Below are 17806 nucleotides of genomic sequence, written 5' to 3' on the forward strand. Positions count from 1 at the left end.
ACCTGGAAGGGAAACATGGAGGATACTTTAGATGAATATTATGAAGGAGAATGGTGGAGACTTCAGTACTTTTCCCTGCCTGTCAGTGGGCGAAAAGAGAAACACAACATGCTGGGATCAGCGGGCTTGAGAAGACAGATGTTCAGTTGGATGGAGAACAATGAGAAAAGAAGCCTTTTTTTCTTTTTCATTTGTTCAGCATATTGACTGGAGAGTAAAGACTGGTAGGTGGGTTTGTGTTAGTCATGCTGAAAAACACTGCTAACTAAAACTAAATCTAAGCTATCTGTGGCAATGCTTGACAGGTAATGTTTAAATACAAAGTTCTACCAATCTGACTAAGCTTGAGCTATTTTGCAAGGGAAATATCCTGGAGGGCTTGGTTTCCTACAAACTATTGTTTCAGGAGGGCTGAATATAAGTGGAGGTTACAGGTTTCTCCAGGCTTCACCCATTCAAACGTAAGACTTTTAAAGACCACAATGAAGGGAATTTAAGACATTTATCTCCACATAAATCTGCAAACTTGTCCAGTCAAATGGTGAATAAATTTGCAGTTACCCAAGATGGACGCAAAAAAGTTATCAAGCTAGTCGGCTAGATAAGATATGTGAGCAGTGAGTTACTGGTAACCAAAACTGTCTCGGGTCGCAGAACGCAATGAAAATGTCTGAGTGCGACTGACAGAAAAGACCCGTAAGAAAGAAAATGAAATGCACTGAATAGACAATATGAAACAGTTCTGACAAGACAAAATTCAAGACCTGTGGTCAACATGTTAAAGGCCAACTTCCATTTTTAAATGAATTAGGCCCTTAATTTAAGATTTTTTTTAAGGATGTTCAGACACTCTGTTCACACAAAACTATGAAAAACTATAATTTTCCTTCACAAATTAAGTCCATTGCAAAACATACCAATACAAGTTTGAATTGTAATGTGGTAAAGGAGTTTTGGAAGACCCTGTAGTGCGAAAGGTTTGATTCTTTATATGTCACTTAGTCTCATTAGCTGATAAATCCAAACCTGCAGAGGTAATAAGAATGAACAGAAAGAAACAGCAGCCATCCAGATCTGTTCAGTGGGCTGTGAGAGTCCAACCAATTAAAATAACCAACAAACGGCTGAATTGTTCCAGCAAAAGCCCTCCTGGCTTGGTGGGGAAAAAAAAGTACACAAAATGTTGGAAAATCTGGACTTGTCCTTTCACTAATTATTCATAACCTCAAAGAACACGGAGGAACCAACAGAGCGGACCTGACCGCACACTTCACGGACTCAAAGCGAGGCTGTGTCTGCTCGACCAGTACCGCTCGCCATACATGAGCCGATTGCTGCAGGCGGTCACAGGGCTTCATGATGGTGGGCGTCTTGCAGCAAGAACAAATATTTAACGGAGATGCCAAGCCCCCTCTTGAACACACACCGAGCTTTGTCCGAGAAAGCGGGGTCTGAAACAAAGCATCTGCGGCCCTGTACAGCAACAGTATCAGAGAGGATTCACAGGAAAAGATGCAAACTTGCACAAATAAAAACAGATGATGATCATATGAGTGTCCACAGCAAATGTCATCTGATATTTTAGTTCTGGTTGAGGTTGGTTCCTGTGACCTCAGCAGAAATTATGGCTTTTTTAATACGAAATGCAAAGAAATATGATCAGGCACAAACAAAAAAGTCTTGAGAAACATTTTCTCATCATGTTCATGAATTTATTTGTAAAATTCTAATAATTAAGGGTATGGATAATTTTAATATCGCTTATTAGAGGCTTACGATCTGTTGTTATTATTTATGGTCAATCCCTGAAAATCAGAAAAGGTTTTTTCCTCTTAAAGATTTCTTCTATTTATCTGTTTTGTATCATTGATACTGACTTTTTATGTAAAAATATAAAAAGTAATATGTGGAATATATGTATTTGCCACATTTGTAGAAACAGAATAAAACTAAAAGAAAAATACAGAAATGGTTGCGAAGTCAAAGTGATTGTCATTTGTCCATATGGATTAAACTACAAGACCATTTGTAAAACTCCAGAACCCCACACTGAAAGCCATTGTCTATAAATGGAAAAGATAGAACTGGTTGTTAAAATTAGTCCAAGATTAGTTCATTCAGAATGTCAGTATTCTTGTTTAAAAACTCTCCAATTTGACTGAATTAAAACAATTCTGCAAAGAAGACTGAGCCAAAAGAGAAAGAAAAGACTTTTCCTCAGATATAAACACTTCATAATTGTTGCAACAGTTGGCAACAACACAAGACCAAGTTGTTTAAAGCAGCTTTTCTTAATAATAATAAATGAAATCATTATTTAAAAGCTCTCTCTTATATCTAGCAAAGCTACATTTAGCTGTTTTACTGATCTAAACCATCTGAACCGGCTGCATGATTTACATGTGGTACTTTATCGCACTTAAATTCTGAAGCTTTGAGTCCAAATAAAACTCCAAATGTGTTCCTAAACTAATGACAAAAAAAAAAACGGCAAAAATGTATGTTTTAGACTGCAATGCACTTCCTTTTGCAAAGTTGAATGAAAAATAGGACAAGATGACACACATTTGGAGGCCAATGATCACACATGACTGAGCAGCTGGTTTGTCCAGAGAGGACATCTCATGTCGGAACGCTATCAAAGTATTTATAGAAGCAACACCTCCGCTTGTCAGAAACCATAAGAGCAGCTTCCATTGGTACATGTAACACTTCCTGTGTGTCTTTCAAACGTCCTACCTATGCAGCACAGAGAGACGTGACGTCCAAGTCGGCGCCTTGGACGTCAGATGGAGAACTGAGACCACAGCTCTTTGCTGTCGTGTTTGCCCACACATAAGTAGGAGTTTAAAATGTATCAAAATCAATTCAACAGGCATCTTTGCTGCTGCGATTAGTAGCTACATTTACTTAAAAGTGTTCCAGCTAAGGGGTATTAAAACTCCACAGACATCAGATTGATTCAGTTGGAAGACCCACAGTAGCTTTGAGCGCAGTCTATATGTCTGAAATGAGAACTTCCTCACTCCTCCGCTCACTTACAGCACTGGTTGCCTTCAACTGGAGGAGCGTCTGCAGATACTCCTCAAAAGCGCTCGCTGCGGGCTCCTCTTCCTTTCGCTCCTCTTCTTTTTCCGCTTTCACAGAAGAGCATTGTCAATGAGCACAAAAAACTGGCTTCTTCTTCGCAACATGGCACGGGGTTTTCTTGCAAGGAGAGCGCAAAAATCGAACGTCCTGGACGAAGTTAATCCATCTCAAGCGAAAAGCTGGTTTCGGCAGAATCTAAAAATCTTGATTGGTTTGATTTCCATTAAACTGTAGCGTTAAAGTTAGTCAAAGTAAGGTATTAAAATAAGAATATTTTTATCTCACGAGGCTGAACAGAAGCTCACCATGCCGAGGTAAAAAACAGTGAGAGAAAGAACTAGTAGAGAACTTGATTAAATGACCCTGTTATTAATCTGATTACTGTACCTCCCTTGTACCTTTAACACCCATTAGGCTGCTCTGTGGATTAAGCCTACCAGGCCAGCCTGCACACACATTAGCCATTGTTCCCCCTGAGCTGTTTTTGTTCCTTTTTGTACGGATAAGGCTCTTTAATTCTTATAAAATATATTCCTAGGAATGAAGGGAACTTTGAACTTCAATATTAACCCAATATCAATGAACTGCAACAACACCTACAACCACAAACTACTTGAAATGTATGTAGGCTTCCCAAGTTAACACTTTGCAGAACCACTTCTTTGCTGTGCTCAGAGCTGCTTGTCTTTTGGGGTGTTGGCATTTGTGGACATCCATTTTCCAAATTCTCATTTGGATCTTGGTCTAGACTTTACCTTTTTGATCTATACTTTGACTGGCCACTCTAACACACTGATATTCTGTTATAGATTGTATATTTAATGCTGATTTGCTGCTTGACATTTAACCTTTCCCCCTTTCTCAAGTTTTTTGTAGGCGCTTTCCATCAACTCAGACTAGTTCACCTTTTTGTGTTGAAGAAAATTATCCCTTTATGATTCTGCCACTACCACGTTTCATCACAAGTATGATGAATGGAAGCGCCACATGCTACTTCAAACTGCAAGAGGAATCACGATGTCAGAGTTTGCAATATTGCAAAGGGTAACTTGAATGCAAACTTGGTCAGATCTTGTAATTCAAGTGCCACACTTTAGTCCTCTGAATGTCATCCTTATTTTTGGCCATTTGGAGTCCCCTTCATTTGCACAGCAGATGTATATGTTTAGTCGACAAAATGCTAAAACCCAGATGTGGAGAAATTACAACAAAAAGGGGACTGAATACAGCACACCAAACATTTCAGCGTTTTATTTTAGAAGTGTTTTTTTTCCTTCACAATTTTGTCCTACCTTACCAAGTAAAATCCCAATAAAAACACAACTGACAGTGATGAACATTACTGTCATTTTTCTGCATCCTGCTCTTACTATGTAATACTGTAGTGAAAGCCCAGAACATGAAATGAAACAAGCTGCAGGCACATAGGGAGGAGCTAAAACATAATTCAGCAGGTTGAACTTCCTACTTGAGGTACCGTTGCTTCATAGGTCTTAAGTGAAACTTCTTGTCAAAGCAGCCATGCTGTTGTGACATGTTTCACTTCTAGCTGCACTAAAAAAACTGAGAATGGCATGTTTCTCAGCAGAGCCAAAGTATACCCTTTATGTTTAAGAGTTGTTTTTGAATCAAACCGAGGCTGCAGCAGAGATTTTGCAACTTGGAGGAAAAAAAACTCATAAAAAATAGTTATACTAGATTATAATTAAGTCAGCTGGCAAACACTGTGGATGTAAATGAGAGACTTCATAAAATATTTTCCTTATGCACTTTACTCTAAGGCCTCACTTCGGGGCTTGTGCACAGTTTCAGTTCATAAATAGATCAGTCAAATACTTTTTCAGCCTGTCAGGTCAGACGCTGCTTACACGCAGGGGCTGCTTACTGACTTACTTACTCGAACTCAGTCCGAGAAAATGTAGTCACAGTTTACAATTACTCAACCAAGTTCTGAGTAATATATTAAAATTTTTCCTTTCAGTCTTAACACCTTTGTCGCTTAGAAGTTTCTAACATTCACAAAAAAACAAGAGACCACAATCAAACACACATATTGTCTTAACACCTCACCACTCAGAGGCCTGAGGACTATTTCTCAGCAGAGAAATAGTCTTTATCTTAAAAAATAAAAGATAATTTGACTCCTTTTCTGGGGAACATTACAGAAGGAACTTTTAAATTATTAATTTGCTCCACGCTGTCTGGTTTTTTTGGGGGTTTTTCCATTTAAGTGTTGACTCATCGAACTTTGCACAAAAGTTCAAATGTGACTGGTCTGAAGATTTCATGTACTCAAATAAAGAACCTTGAACTTAATATCTTGTTACTCTGTGAAGATGCTTTGTCTGCACTGGTGAAGATTCCCTCACGTCGGCATGCTGAAAGCTTGGAGTGACTGACATATAGTGGGAATTTGGCCTTGCCTTGAGTAAGTTACTCTGACTGGGGGCGCTCACTACATCTATGCAGAGAATTGAACTTTCAGCTAAATAAAGTAATCGATAAGGATAACACCATGCCAAAAATTAACTTGCTTTATAGTACACTGTGGATTGTTCATCTTTCACCCCAATATGCACAACAGTGCTTAATTTCTTCACATGAACCCATATAGATTTCATTTTTAGATACATCAACATATGAAGCAAGATACTACAGCACTGTATTAGTGCCAAAATTTAGACTGTTGCACATCAGCAGTGGCTACATACTTGTCGTAGGAGAGAATATCCACTCCGAAGCCAACTGATCTGAATAATGACAGGCCTGCACAGGTAACTGAGCAGTGGAAATAAGTAGGGGACTACATAATTGTGTTATCATTGGAGAGTAGTAACCAGCATGCTCAACACCCAGTTAACTATGCCGGCCACTCAGTTACCTGGTGGTGGCCTGTCATTATTTAGAACTGTAGATCTGAATGGAAATAGGCTCCTGCAACAAGGACATAGAAAAGAGGAGCTTTAGGATAGTACAAATTATACTGCTGTAATATAGCAGTTCAGATAAAGAAATGAGTGGTTGCTTTAAAGTTTGTCATAAAACATTAAATGTGTGGTATTTTTGTATCTATTACCAGATCCAAAAATAAGCTTTCATTAAAATAAAACTTTAATGAGCATGGTAGTCTAGAAATACATTACATGGAACCATACAGCACCATTTCTTCCTCAGTTTTTCAATAATGTAAACAAAATCTAACTTTCCATTCGAGGTGGGGTTATTATCTTAAAAAGTGTATAATACGTGGTTCCCTGCAACTAAATTAGCAAAATCTCTGCTGGAGTTTCCCAGGCTTTCTCTAAATTATGTGGCAGCCCTTTCACTCCACCCATGCATGCCTGGTTTCAGGATATGAGAAGAGATGGCACTGGACTGACTGACTGACACAAGGAGGATGTTTTTTCTTCCTCGCAGCGCATTTCACATGATGTTGTACATGATACATCTCATGCTAGGCAGAGTACCGAGGGGAAAACGCTGATTCAGAAACAGAATTTGATTATGAATGAAACAATAAGTGATTACAACAGTAGAATCAGATTCTAATCGAATTATGTCTGTTGCTTAGCATAACTTACATTTCATGCACCCAATGTACCACTTTTGTACAATTGAGTTAAAAGAATAGTAAGAGGTATCATCTGTCATGATTCACATGCGCAAGAAGAAACTGGACAAAAGCTGAACTCTACTTAACAAATTAAGTAGAGTTTTAAAAGAAATGAGGAAAATTTCTAAACTTGTGTCCATTAGGAGAATGACTCAGCCAGATGAGAGGGGGGAAAAGCAGAGGAGGCAATGTGAAGAGATTCAGGAGGGGTCAGGAGTGAGTGCTGGAATCATTTTCAGCTGCTCGACTGCTTTGAGGTCGCAAGAGACCACAGTGACATCCTTCAGTTTTCAACATGGCTTTGGCTCATTTCGGATTAAGCCCCAAAAAAATAAAAACTGTGGTGAAAATGTTTGCACATGAACTGACCACATGTGGCACCTCCTGGAAACGGGGATTTTAAGGAAGCACAGTGACTCCGATTTGGCTACAGAAGCAACAAACTCACTGATGTGTGGCTTCAGACCGCGAATGTGCACAGATGGAGAACTGAGACCACAGCTCTTTGCTGTCGTGTTTGCCCACACATAAGTAGGAGTTTAAAATGTATTAAAATGAATTCAACAGATTTCTTTGCTGCTGTATTTTCCTCCATCTTTCCAGGACGGTAACAAAGCAGTAGAAAAAAGAAATAAGTGATCCTGAGTCTGTTATCCTTATAAGCTATAGTTTCAAACTACACTGAAGGATAGCCTAAAACAGTGGGTAATTTTAGACTAAAGGTCAAAAACCTGAGAAAGTTGTTTGTTCACAACCATCCACCTTGACTTGCTATAAATAGCTAACAATGCTCTCTGCTGCCACTCCTGAGGAAACTTGACACAGTTGCCACCTAAAGACCAAATCACATCGACGGTATGTAGAACAATATCGCAGTAATTAGCAGAACACGGACGACTGCAAGGCCCAATCAGTGGCTTCAGAACAATGGCTGATTTAGAGTATGACAGCAGTGCTTAGAGACTGACTGTGCAAACAACACAAAAGGGAAAAAAGGCAGTGATGAAAAATTAGAGGCTGCAACAAACGGTGCTGAGAAGGGACTGAGTCACTGTTCTAAAGACAAGATGACCAATCGGTTCCAGCAACGGCTTTCGTTCAGTTTTGAGGTGAGAAAACAGCTCCACTTACATAAGAAATCCTTATGCAATCCAGGAGGAGCATTTGATTAATCGTTTTTGTATGAATAAATCTCCCGTTATAACATTTAGCTCATTCATAAGGTGTTTGCTGTAACAGCTGCTTTTTTCAACTTTTATATGCTTTTTTAATAATTTCACTTGTTTTATAATTCATTGTTCAATCAAAAATGAATGAGACAATCCAGATGTAATAGTAATTATGGGTGACATGGGCATTAGCTCAAGGTAGCGCTTGAAAGTCTGGACAAACAAGTATAATATAAAAACACAACTCATTTACTTGTCCCTGAAAAGTTTTCTATTGCTTTTATACATGACCACGCAATAGAGTTGATGCCATGTCTTTGCTGGTGGAAATACAGAGGTCCAGATATGGTTGCTCTCAATCTTTGAGAATCTGTGTGGTGTGAGCTGCAAGTTAGTCTATCTTCTCCTTTAGTAGAAGTGGTTGGGTGCAACACCAACAATAAATTAACTATTTATATTGAAAACAAAGGAAAATATGTCCTCTAAGAGTTCAGCTTTTAGATAATTGTAAATAATGTCATATGGATGCCTAAGAAGCTTGAATGTTTCAAAAGCAATGGCATTAACTTTGCCCTTTGAACCTACACGACACTTTGAAGCACTACTTCTGTTTAGATTTGATTTTTTTTTTTGTAAAATTCTCATTATTTTAATGATTGCACCCATTTTTACACTTAGCCATTGTTAGGATCTCTACTTCATGTCAGGTGTTTCATCAAAATTGAAATGAATGCTTTATCTTCCAGCATTCACACTGCTGTTTTGCAGGAAAGGCAGTTTTTCTAGTTTTGCTGGTGCTGCTTTATAAAAAGCAGAACAGGAAAAAGGTAGAATAATCTGTGCAAAGCTCAACTGAAAGCCACAGCTAAATTTAATAAGTGTTAAGTCTTTATTTCTGCTCAAATCTAGCAAAAATAGACTTGAGCGCAACAAAGAATGACAACAGCAGGAGCTGAGTGATTATGACACATTTTTTTATAAAATACAGTGAATCAGTGGTTTATTTACTCAAGGTAATTATAAAGTAAGGATCTCATCAGTCTATTCTTATTCCATACACATAGCTTACAAATTGATAAAACATCTTTTTGGACTTAAAAGACGAAGTTCAAAATCAATGTTCAATAAATTTCCTTTGACTAAAGCTTGGTTTAAATCTATTATCGCCACCTGTTTATCTGCATAGCTCATTTTTCTAATTAAATTCTTCTTCATTCTACTCTCCACTCTCAAGACTGCACTCAGATCAAATGTGGACGCGTTCATCATCCTATCACCGTCACATTGCTTCAAAGGGGCCTGAGGTAGTATCACCGAGTCTGCAGGTGTGTGGTGATGAGTGTAAGATTTAATGAGGAGCCCTGCTGTAGTCTGGCCAACCTCTCAGGCTTTGATGGAAACAAGGCAGCTCATATTTCAAGTCCTGCGATGTCGAGCGAGCAGCAGGGGGGATGCAACTGAACCCAAAGCGGGGAGTTCAGGGTGACTCATGATGATATACGGGAGCAGAAGAGACTGAGGAAATCTCAGCCTAACAACAGGCTGCTTCAAAGTCTAAATAACACTTCAAGGAAATCAGCTGAGACATCTCAGAGCTGGGAATGCACAACCTAAACAAGTCTAGACCCCTTTGGCGAAGTGTATCGAATGTTCCTTCTCTTTCCAGATAATCCTTTGCACAAAATTGAATCGAGAACGACAAGCGAGCAAGAAAATGTGTCTCCAATACTGCAAAATTCCTAAACATAACCAAGCGACCCTGCAGCGTTCGACTCACCTTAAGCTGCTGCTCTTTGATCAGAGTTTCAATCTTGTCCATGCTGCTGCATCAATACGTTTTGATCTGCCGAGAAGTTCACCTTCATTCCACGCAGTGATGCATCGGTATGCAAGGTAACATACATCTACTTCCCAAATGAACCATGTGTGGGAAGTGAGACTTTGTAGGTGCAGAGATGTGACAGCTGGACGGTTTTCCGCTTTACACTTTGTGCTGTCTTTGGTTGTGAAGCCCCTTTGACACAGTTCCAGTTTTAGATCTGAGAAGTCTCTTGTCTTTTTGTAAAGCAGAGCTAGCATGGCATTAAAGGGTCACTGAATTAATGTAGCTGCAGAATGTTCTTGTATCATTTAATGTTTTCTTGTTTTCACTATGGTTTCACTGCAAACCGTCACATGCACTACCAGATTTTACTTCCTTTTTTTTGGTTGGATTTGTACATGTCCCTATTAAGGAAAAGTTGCATGCACGTGATTCACATCAATTTCTCAATTCTCTCTGCTTCCACAAAACATTTTGAAAAACTGCCAGTGCATTTCAACTAGGAGTGTCAGCACAGCTCAGTTAATGAGCTGAATTCTGTCTAAATTTCATCCTTCGATCCAAAAGCTACAGTTAGATTACAACAATTCCTGCGCTATCTAGTTGGTAATTTATCGAGTACAGAATGGTGACGACAACAAACACTCCCAGCCTGTGTTTATAGAGCTGGTGAATACTATAATCACTGCTGTGATGTTGCACTGAAGGCATTCAACATTTTGGAGCTGAGTGACAGCTGTTTTACCTGGGGCGAGTTGCAAAAGCTGAAAACAAACGGCATCTGTCACAATCATTTCTGCTACCATTCTCTCAATTACATCAGTATCATAAGTGCTGATGAAATAGTCACAAAGTTTTTAAGCCACTTCAGCTAAGATTTAGTCTTCTTCAGTCTTTAATGTCACTAATGTTTCACTTAGATGTGAAAGCTTTTAATCAAACGGCAAGCGGATGGCATATCACAGTCTGATGCGTGTCCGCAGCCTCACCACAGTGGTGATGGTGAGAGGTTAAGCAACCCTGCTCTAGTTTAACTTCACTTCCTATCACTTGCTTTCCTGTTCACAGCACAGGAACAACAGGATGAGTGCATCGAAATGTATCATGCATGTGATGAAGACAGAGTGCTTGGTCGCTGTTTTAATAAACGCAAGAATTAGTTCATGTGAAGAGCTGCAGCGAGCTAAATGAGCAACTTTTAGCCAAGCTGTTATCACATTAACAAGCTCGTACTAAAAACATTTATTTCATCTAAGAGACTAAAAGAAATAGACAAATCAGATAAAAAGCTGGAGAGTACAACATGGATTCAAAATTAGTTCCCTTAAAAAAATCCAAAAACAAAAAAGCCAAGCAGGGGACATAGTTTTACTTGTTAGAATGGCATAGTCAAAGTCCATACCTTACCCCAGTTTGTTTATAAGGATTTTTCATCCACTGACGGAGTTATTTTGACAAAAATCAGCAAAATTGTAGTCTTTAGTTGTGCAAAGCTAGTAGAAATATACACCCAAAGAAGCAATGGTGCTCCTCCAACTGGGCTCAACATAAATGCAAGCCACACTTTCAGATGCTTGTTTTTTTTGGTAAAAGATTTTGAAAACCTGTTCTCATTTTACAGAGCTTTGTTAGTCTGTACAATCCTAAATTTGTGATTTGAGCAGAACAAAATATGGAAAACTTCACCTGGTGTTTTAGAGTTGTTAAATGACCAAAACAAAGCAATTTGTCACTTTATTGTGATATCCTTGTCCTATTTTACATATAAAATAAAGACACTTATTAGGTGACCTGCTTACATGACAAGGTGCTTAGCTGCATCCTTGTGCATAATGACTAGGCTTAATTTTAGCCTTCTGTACTACAGACTAGTTCTGCTTTGCATATAAGCATGGCTGCTGCCAGAGACAGGAAGGTTGCATGTTTTGCTACTCTGACGCAACATGTCAAGCTGTGCACACTTTCCAATGCCACAAGCCACTTGCGGAGATGTGCCGAGCGCTCTCTGCTTCCTTACTGAACATATTGAGATTAAAGGAAAAACTGTCTGGACTCCAATGAGTGTGCCAAGGAAACAAAGCTTTGAAAGCAAAAAAGAAGAAGAAGAAGAAAAAAACTCACCCACATTTTCTCAGAGACAACTTGTACGTGTGTAAGCCTGCAAAACACCTTTGGGCTATACTGGCTTTTTTGTGTGTGACTCAGCAATACTAGTGACTCTCACATTGTAAATGTGAGTTAATCCACGTTGTTCCCAAAAACAATGTAATTCATAAATTTCAATATCTGGAGTGTTAATCTTCCTCATAAAAACTCCAAAATAATAACAATACAGCTCATCTGATATGGACCTATTAGTTTTAAATAAAGTACAATCTTTGCAAAACAACAACAACAAGAAAAAAATAACAATAGATAAAATAAAAGTATTTGAGCCACCCCAGAAAATGCAGCCCTGGGCTACCGCCCTTCTAAGTCATTTCTACAGTCTGGACCCTTCTTCACTCAAACTGTATCAGAAATCCATTAGTATAGTAGTAATGTTAATCATCAATAATGAGGAATTCTTATTATATGTCTCCAATAAATGTAATCCACCAGCAAGATGCTCAAACTTATTTGGTTTGGAGGCTTATAATATGTCATCTGGCCATCCGGCTGAAACCGTGCTCAGAAACTGAACACAACCTACCTAGGGTGAAATATAAAATCTTTAGAATATATATGTTTAAATTTGAGCATTTTTAATATTTGTCTTAAGATTACATTAAAAATACTTAACTAAGTACTTGTTTAGATGTTTGAAATGGAAGTAGTAATTGGCTAAAGGGACCAAAAATCATTTCCCCTATTGAGGAATCCATCTGCCAGATACAACAGGGACACAAAAACTCCATTTATATCTACATGAGAGGCCACTTTATTCTTTGTTTTTACTCATTTTATTCTATATGTACAAATGGATTTATACACTAGCTAATTATCACCACAATAGAGATTTACTATTTAGAAAAACTTTTATAAAGTTGTCCTTTTTTAAGCAATTTTTTACAACATTCTGCCAAAGCCAAGCCAACGAAAGACAGTTTTCTTGTTTAGCCCAGAGAGCAACACTAACAGCTATTCAACCACATTTGGACATCATCAGATATTGACAGAGGATTCAATTTAATCCAAGTACACGTTTGGAAAAAGGCAAAAGCAACCATTCTATTTTTTTAGGAGATTTTGCCCTTTCCACTCTACCATTGTTGATAAAAATGAACATTGCTGCCAAATATTGAGCTTAAGTCACAACATAAAGTTCAGAGGTGCTTCACGCTTTTAGATCAGGTGTTTCAAGAAGACACATATGAAACCAAGTCTTATGAAGGTCTATCACTTAAAAGAAAACATTCACATAAAATATCACCGTCATTTATTCAAAAATGAGTAAAGAATCGTGCCAAATGGCAGACTCTCGGCCAATAAAATTACATGAGCTGTAATATATTTAAAGAAATCCCAGACAAAAGGAATTCCACTCCCCAGAGCTGCTTATTATCACCTCATAAAAACGTTCGGACGCAGGGCTGTTTTCATCATTTTTTGTTCCTCTTCCCACCCCTTACATCTAAATACAGCAAAATACTGTAACAGCGGCAGCGAGGCAGGCCTGATAAAGGCCTACCTGCCTCCTTGAAAGTCGATTTGAGAGGGACGAAACGTGACATCACAGCAGAGGAATGCATTGCAGTGAGGTCACTGGGGCTGCTGCTTTGTCTCCTCCTGCTGCTGTGCACCGCACAAAGGTTTGGAAAAATGATAAACCAACATGAACACGAGGAATATTAGATGCCATGCAAGGTCGGCCTTGAGTTTGTAAACACCAGAGGTGGATTTTGGTCATTTAGGCCAAAATGTGGCCTATATCTGAGCTTCAGATAAGGTGCTAAAAAGCTGAGACTAAAACAAGTTTCAGATATCCTTCTTGATTGATGTTAAATGAACAAATTTCCCAAAGTATTTGCGTCTCTTCAACTTTTCCACATTCTCACCCCAAACTTCCATATATATTCATCAGTATTTTTAATGACCAATCACAACTAAGTTGAATTTGTACAAGACATTGTACAAGGCATAGCCTTTTACTCTGACACTCCTAAATAAAATGTTACTGATTCTTAACCAGAATCAGCTGCATTAATACCCTTGTTCTGTGAAAGAGCCAAATAGGTCAGATAGTGCGATTTGTTAGAGTTAATGTTTTGGTTTTTTTTTTACTTTGAGGAACAGAAATATGGATGGAGGGTAAATACTGCCCTGGTGACACCCAGGGCAGCATCATAGCAGGTTTAGAATGCAAAAGCATGTGTATTTGTTGCAGTGTGCCTAATCAAAGTGTAGACCTACACCTACTTAAGAATCTGTGGCAAAAAATGGAAAACTGCTGTTCACATTGGTTCTCAAGTCAACCCGACTGAGCTTGACCTACAAAGTTAAGGCAAACATTTGCATATTTACAGAGAAAGTTGTTTCCATTAACTCAAGAGGGCTGAACACAAATAGGCTACATAGCGCAATTTTCAGATCTGAATTTTCTGTGCAGTAATTTGATTTGTACATCACGTGTAAAAACCCCTAAAATACATGAAAGTGGGTAGTTGTGAGGTGACAAAAACGGGGGAAAAAATGCAAATACTATTTCATTAAACAGGCTAAAATTTAGCAGCATTGCGTGAGGTAACTCCGAAGCAGCCTGCAACATTGAGTACTGAAGAAAGGAAGAACCATGTGTACTTCCTCTGGTTACAACGAAGACACTTCCTGTGAAAGGCGCTGTGCATGTGCAATGATATTTACCTGCTTTGGTACATGTCCGTCACACTATAACAACACACAAGCCTCGCGAGGAGACCGCCTGTAACGACCTTACGCTCATCTGTTACACTGAAACTGCGAGGGGGTGTGTGCTAAGCGTGATTTGAAACGCACAAATATGAACTAAAATGGATGGTGAGCTAGCTTTAGCTGCGGGCTTTTTTTTTTTAGGGTTCTCATTTCTTGCCCGTACCTTCCTGCCGTCACCGTGACACACGGAGGGAGAAAACGCATTATCTCTGGTAAACATCGCGACAAATGAGCCTCAACGTCCGCGAGGCTGGACGCGCGCAGCGCGGCGCGTGCTAATAAAAGCGTCGCAGTAGCGGTAAAAGAAAAAAAGAAGAAGAAAAATGGGGGGGGGGGGGCATGCTTTTTTTATTATTATTATTATTTATCTCCGAACCGTTACAGCCTCCCAAGCTGATAACTAGAGAGTAAAAGTGTGGCCGAGACTCACCCATAGCTCCGTCCCCCAGCTCATGGTTTCAGCGCGGTGTCCTCGGAATAATCCACAACTGCTACTGAGGTGTTTTTTTTCTCTCGACACGCGCGCATACAAAGAACAGCGGCAGACAGACGGGTTTTCTTTTTTTTCTGTCTCAGATATATTCGCCTGTCACCAGCTCTTAGCAGTGGGAAAGGTATCACTCCTCTCAGATTTTTTTTCTCTCAGTGCCTCATAGTATCTGAATCACGTCGGATGGTTAGAAGCTCCCCGCATAATAATCTTCAAAGTGGATAGGCTCGCGATACGCAGCGCGCTACTCCAATGACAGCTGTTCCTGCGCGTGCACTAACAGCAGAGGAAGAGAGAGAGAAGCATGGCGGGGGGGTGTCACTGCGGGGCTGTCCAATAAAGCCTCAACCACCAATACTTTGCTCACTCACTATCTCCTGCGCAACCGAACAGGGAGGAGAGGCCCTGTTTAGAAATGCAGGAGCCCCGAAGAGACGGTGGGGGGTAGTGGGAGGCTCAGGGAGAGGTCGCTACCCGTGGCAGATGTTTCATTGAATACTCCCAGTGGGACACATGCTAACCTCTGGTGAGCAAACCCCACTTTTCTCTTGATGGATGCTCGATAACCTCGTGTGAATTTGCGTGGCGTTCGCCCTGCAGCAGGCAGCTTCACGGTCCCGAAACTGCGCGCACACAGGATGTCGCGTTCAAGTTGCACAATTTTCGACGACAGCGATCGTAATCTGCTTTCTCCATCGCCATGACTTTATTCAAAACTTCAGACATCCTGGCCTGTGGTTGTTTGCATATAGTCAGCTCTCTCTTTACACGTGTTTTGTTATTTGGGGGTTGTCACGTTGTAACCACAAACCTCAGTGTATTTTATTGGGATGTCATGAGATAGAGCAACACAAATACTTTGGTGCATAATAGAATTGGGAAGTGAAAAATAAACTCAAAATAAAACCCTTAAAAGGTAAGTATCCAGGATTTCTCTCCTTGTAAGGCCTGTTGGTCCAACAAATACTACATTGTGAGGACCAACTACTTCTGAAACCCTTCACATGCAAGCAACGAAGCTTAGTGTCCCTGAGATAAGGCATTAAAACATCCTCTTGTTTATCATAAAGAATCATCTTACTTCTCTGTAGATGGTTCTTTAAGCAGATAGGAGTCAGGTGTCAGCGGTGTAGTCCTTGTGTCTACAGCAGCACTGCCATCTGGTGGTGAAAAAGAGAAAAAAAAAACACCAGTTTCTATTACGTTGCCCAGGACGCTATCGACGTAACTAATAACTTATCCCTCACGTGACTGGAACTGCGCGCGGCTTATTAAATTATACAGGAAACAGAGTCTGGATTAATTTGTTTTCATCCTGGGGTAATGAAGAAAGGTCCGTAGTTCAGTATTTGTATGATCCAAAAATGTTTTATTGTATGAATTTGACTGTGTGAGGTGGAAAATTATTTTTCACAACTTTAATCAAGACCCTGCTTGTTTTCTGTGTAAAAATAATTCGAACAACACGCATGCACGTGTAATCAAATACATGTTGAGCAAGTGTCCTGTCATTTGATTGTTTTGTCCAGCTTCATTATTATTAAGCATGTGCAGATCTTTATGGGGTGCACTGTGATTCAATAAGAGTTTTGGTTTAATTTTTAAAAATATATGCATTTAGGAACTATCATATCATAACTGCAGTAATATTGTCTACCATCAGGGGCGCTCAATGGCTTTTTTCTGTCAAAAAAGCCATTGAGTTCTCTGGATATTTGTGGTTAGCAGAGCAGCTCAAAGATGCAAACTAAAGGTCATTTGTTTATTTATAAGGTCATTAAAAAATATATAAAACTTATTCTGGAAATAATTGGTTGCTTTGTGGAAATAAAACCGAAATACATTTACAACACAGAACACAAAGTACCGTAGGAAAGCAGTGATATTTGTATTCAATTTGGTGTTTTTAATCATTCTATTTTGTTGTTGTTGTTTTAATACTGCAGGTTTTGTGGAAGTGCATTGATAGAAAACAAGTGCTAGAATATTTAACTCATGGCCACAGATCGTTGACTCACACTTCCTTCGCAAACATTCACGCGCCCCACCAGGCCAACTCCACACTTCTTGTTGACAGTGCATATTTTGTCAAATTTGAACAGTCTGACTTTACAGACGGAGTTTACTCTTACGCCGAGCCAGGTAAACGTATTCATACCTTTTCACATTTTCTCACACTCTGACCACCAGCTTCAGTGTATATTCCTGAGTTTCACTGCAAGTGACGCACATGTGGGGACGTCTTTTACTAATTCAGGGCATTGCACTGAATTTAATTTAGCCAAATCAGAGAAAAAAAAAAAAACTCTGAAAGTCTGAAATTATTCAGTCTTGTTGATAAAAACATTTTTGAAAATCATCAATAATGTATGCTTTTCTTTTCACTTTATAATTGATCATCCCAAATTGCAAAGAAATCCCTTAAAGTGTTTGATTATAATGCAATTAAGTGTGAAGAAGTTTACTAAGTATGATTCAAAATACTACAAATAAATAAATATTAAGGATGTTGTTTTTTTTCTCTCTCTTATGTGTATTTAAGCTGTATTTAAATGGAGGTCAGTAACAGTAACCGTATCCCTACACACATTAGATTAGGATTATCTGCCACTTCATCGTAATCCTCCAAATCATGTCAAGTAGAGCTTCTCGACGTAGCCGAAACGTCTTTGTCAGGGCGACTGGGCAGTGTCAGATTATGGCCAGGGACTGGATTACCACTAATCCAATTG

The 17806-nt window shown here is 39.2% G+C and overlaps 1 pseudogene; it reads right to left on the reverse strand.

Moving 5' to 3' along the window:
* The window catches only part of LOC129357795 (formin-binding protein 1-like), a 36616-nt pseudogene extending 26880 nt beyond the window's left edge, over nucleotides 1–9736 (reverse strand).
* Between the last annotated feature and the right edge of the window lie 8070 nt (nucleotides 9737–17806).

Source organism: Poeciliopsis prolifica, unplaced genomic scaffold, assembly GCF_027474105.1.
Source record: "Poeciliopsis prolifica strain line A6 unplaced genomic scaffold, Auburn_PproV2 SCAFFOLD306, whole genome shotgun sequence".
Classification (NCBI taxonomy): Eukaryota; Metazoa; Chordata; class Actinopteri; order Cyprinodontiformes; family Poeciliidae; genus Poeciliopsis; species Poeciliopsis prolifica.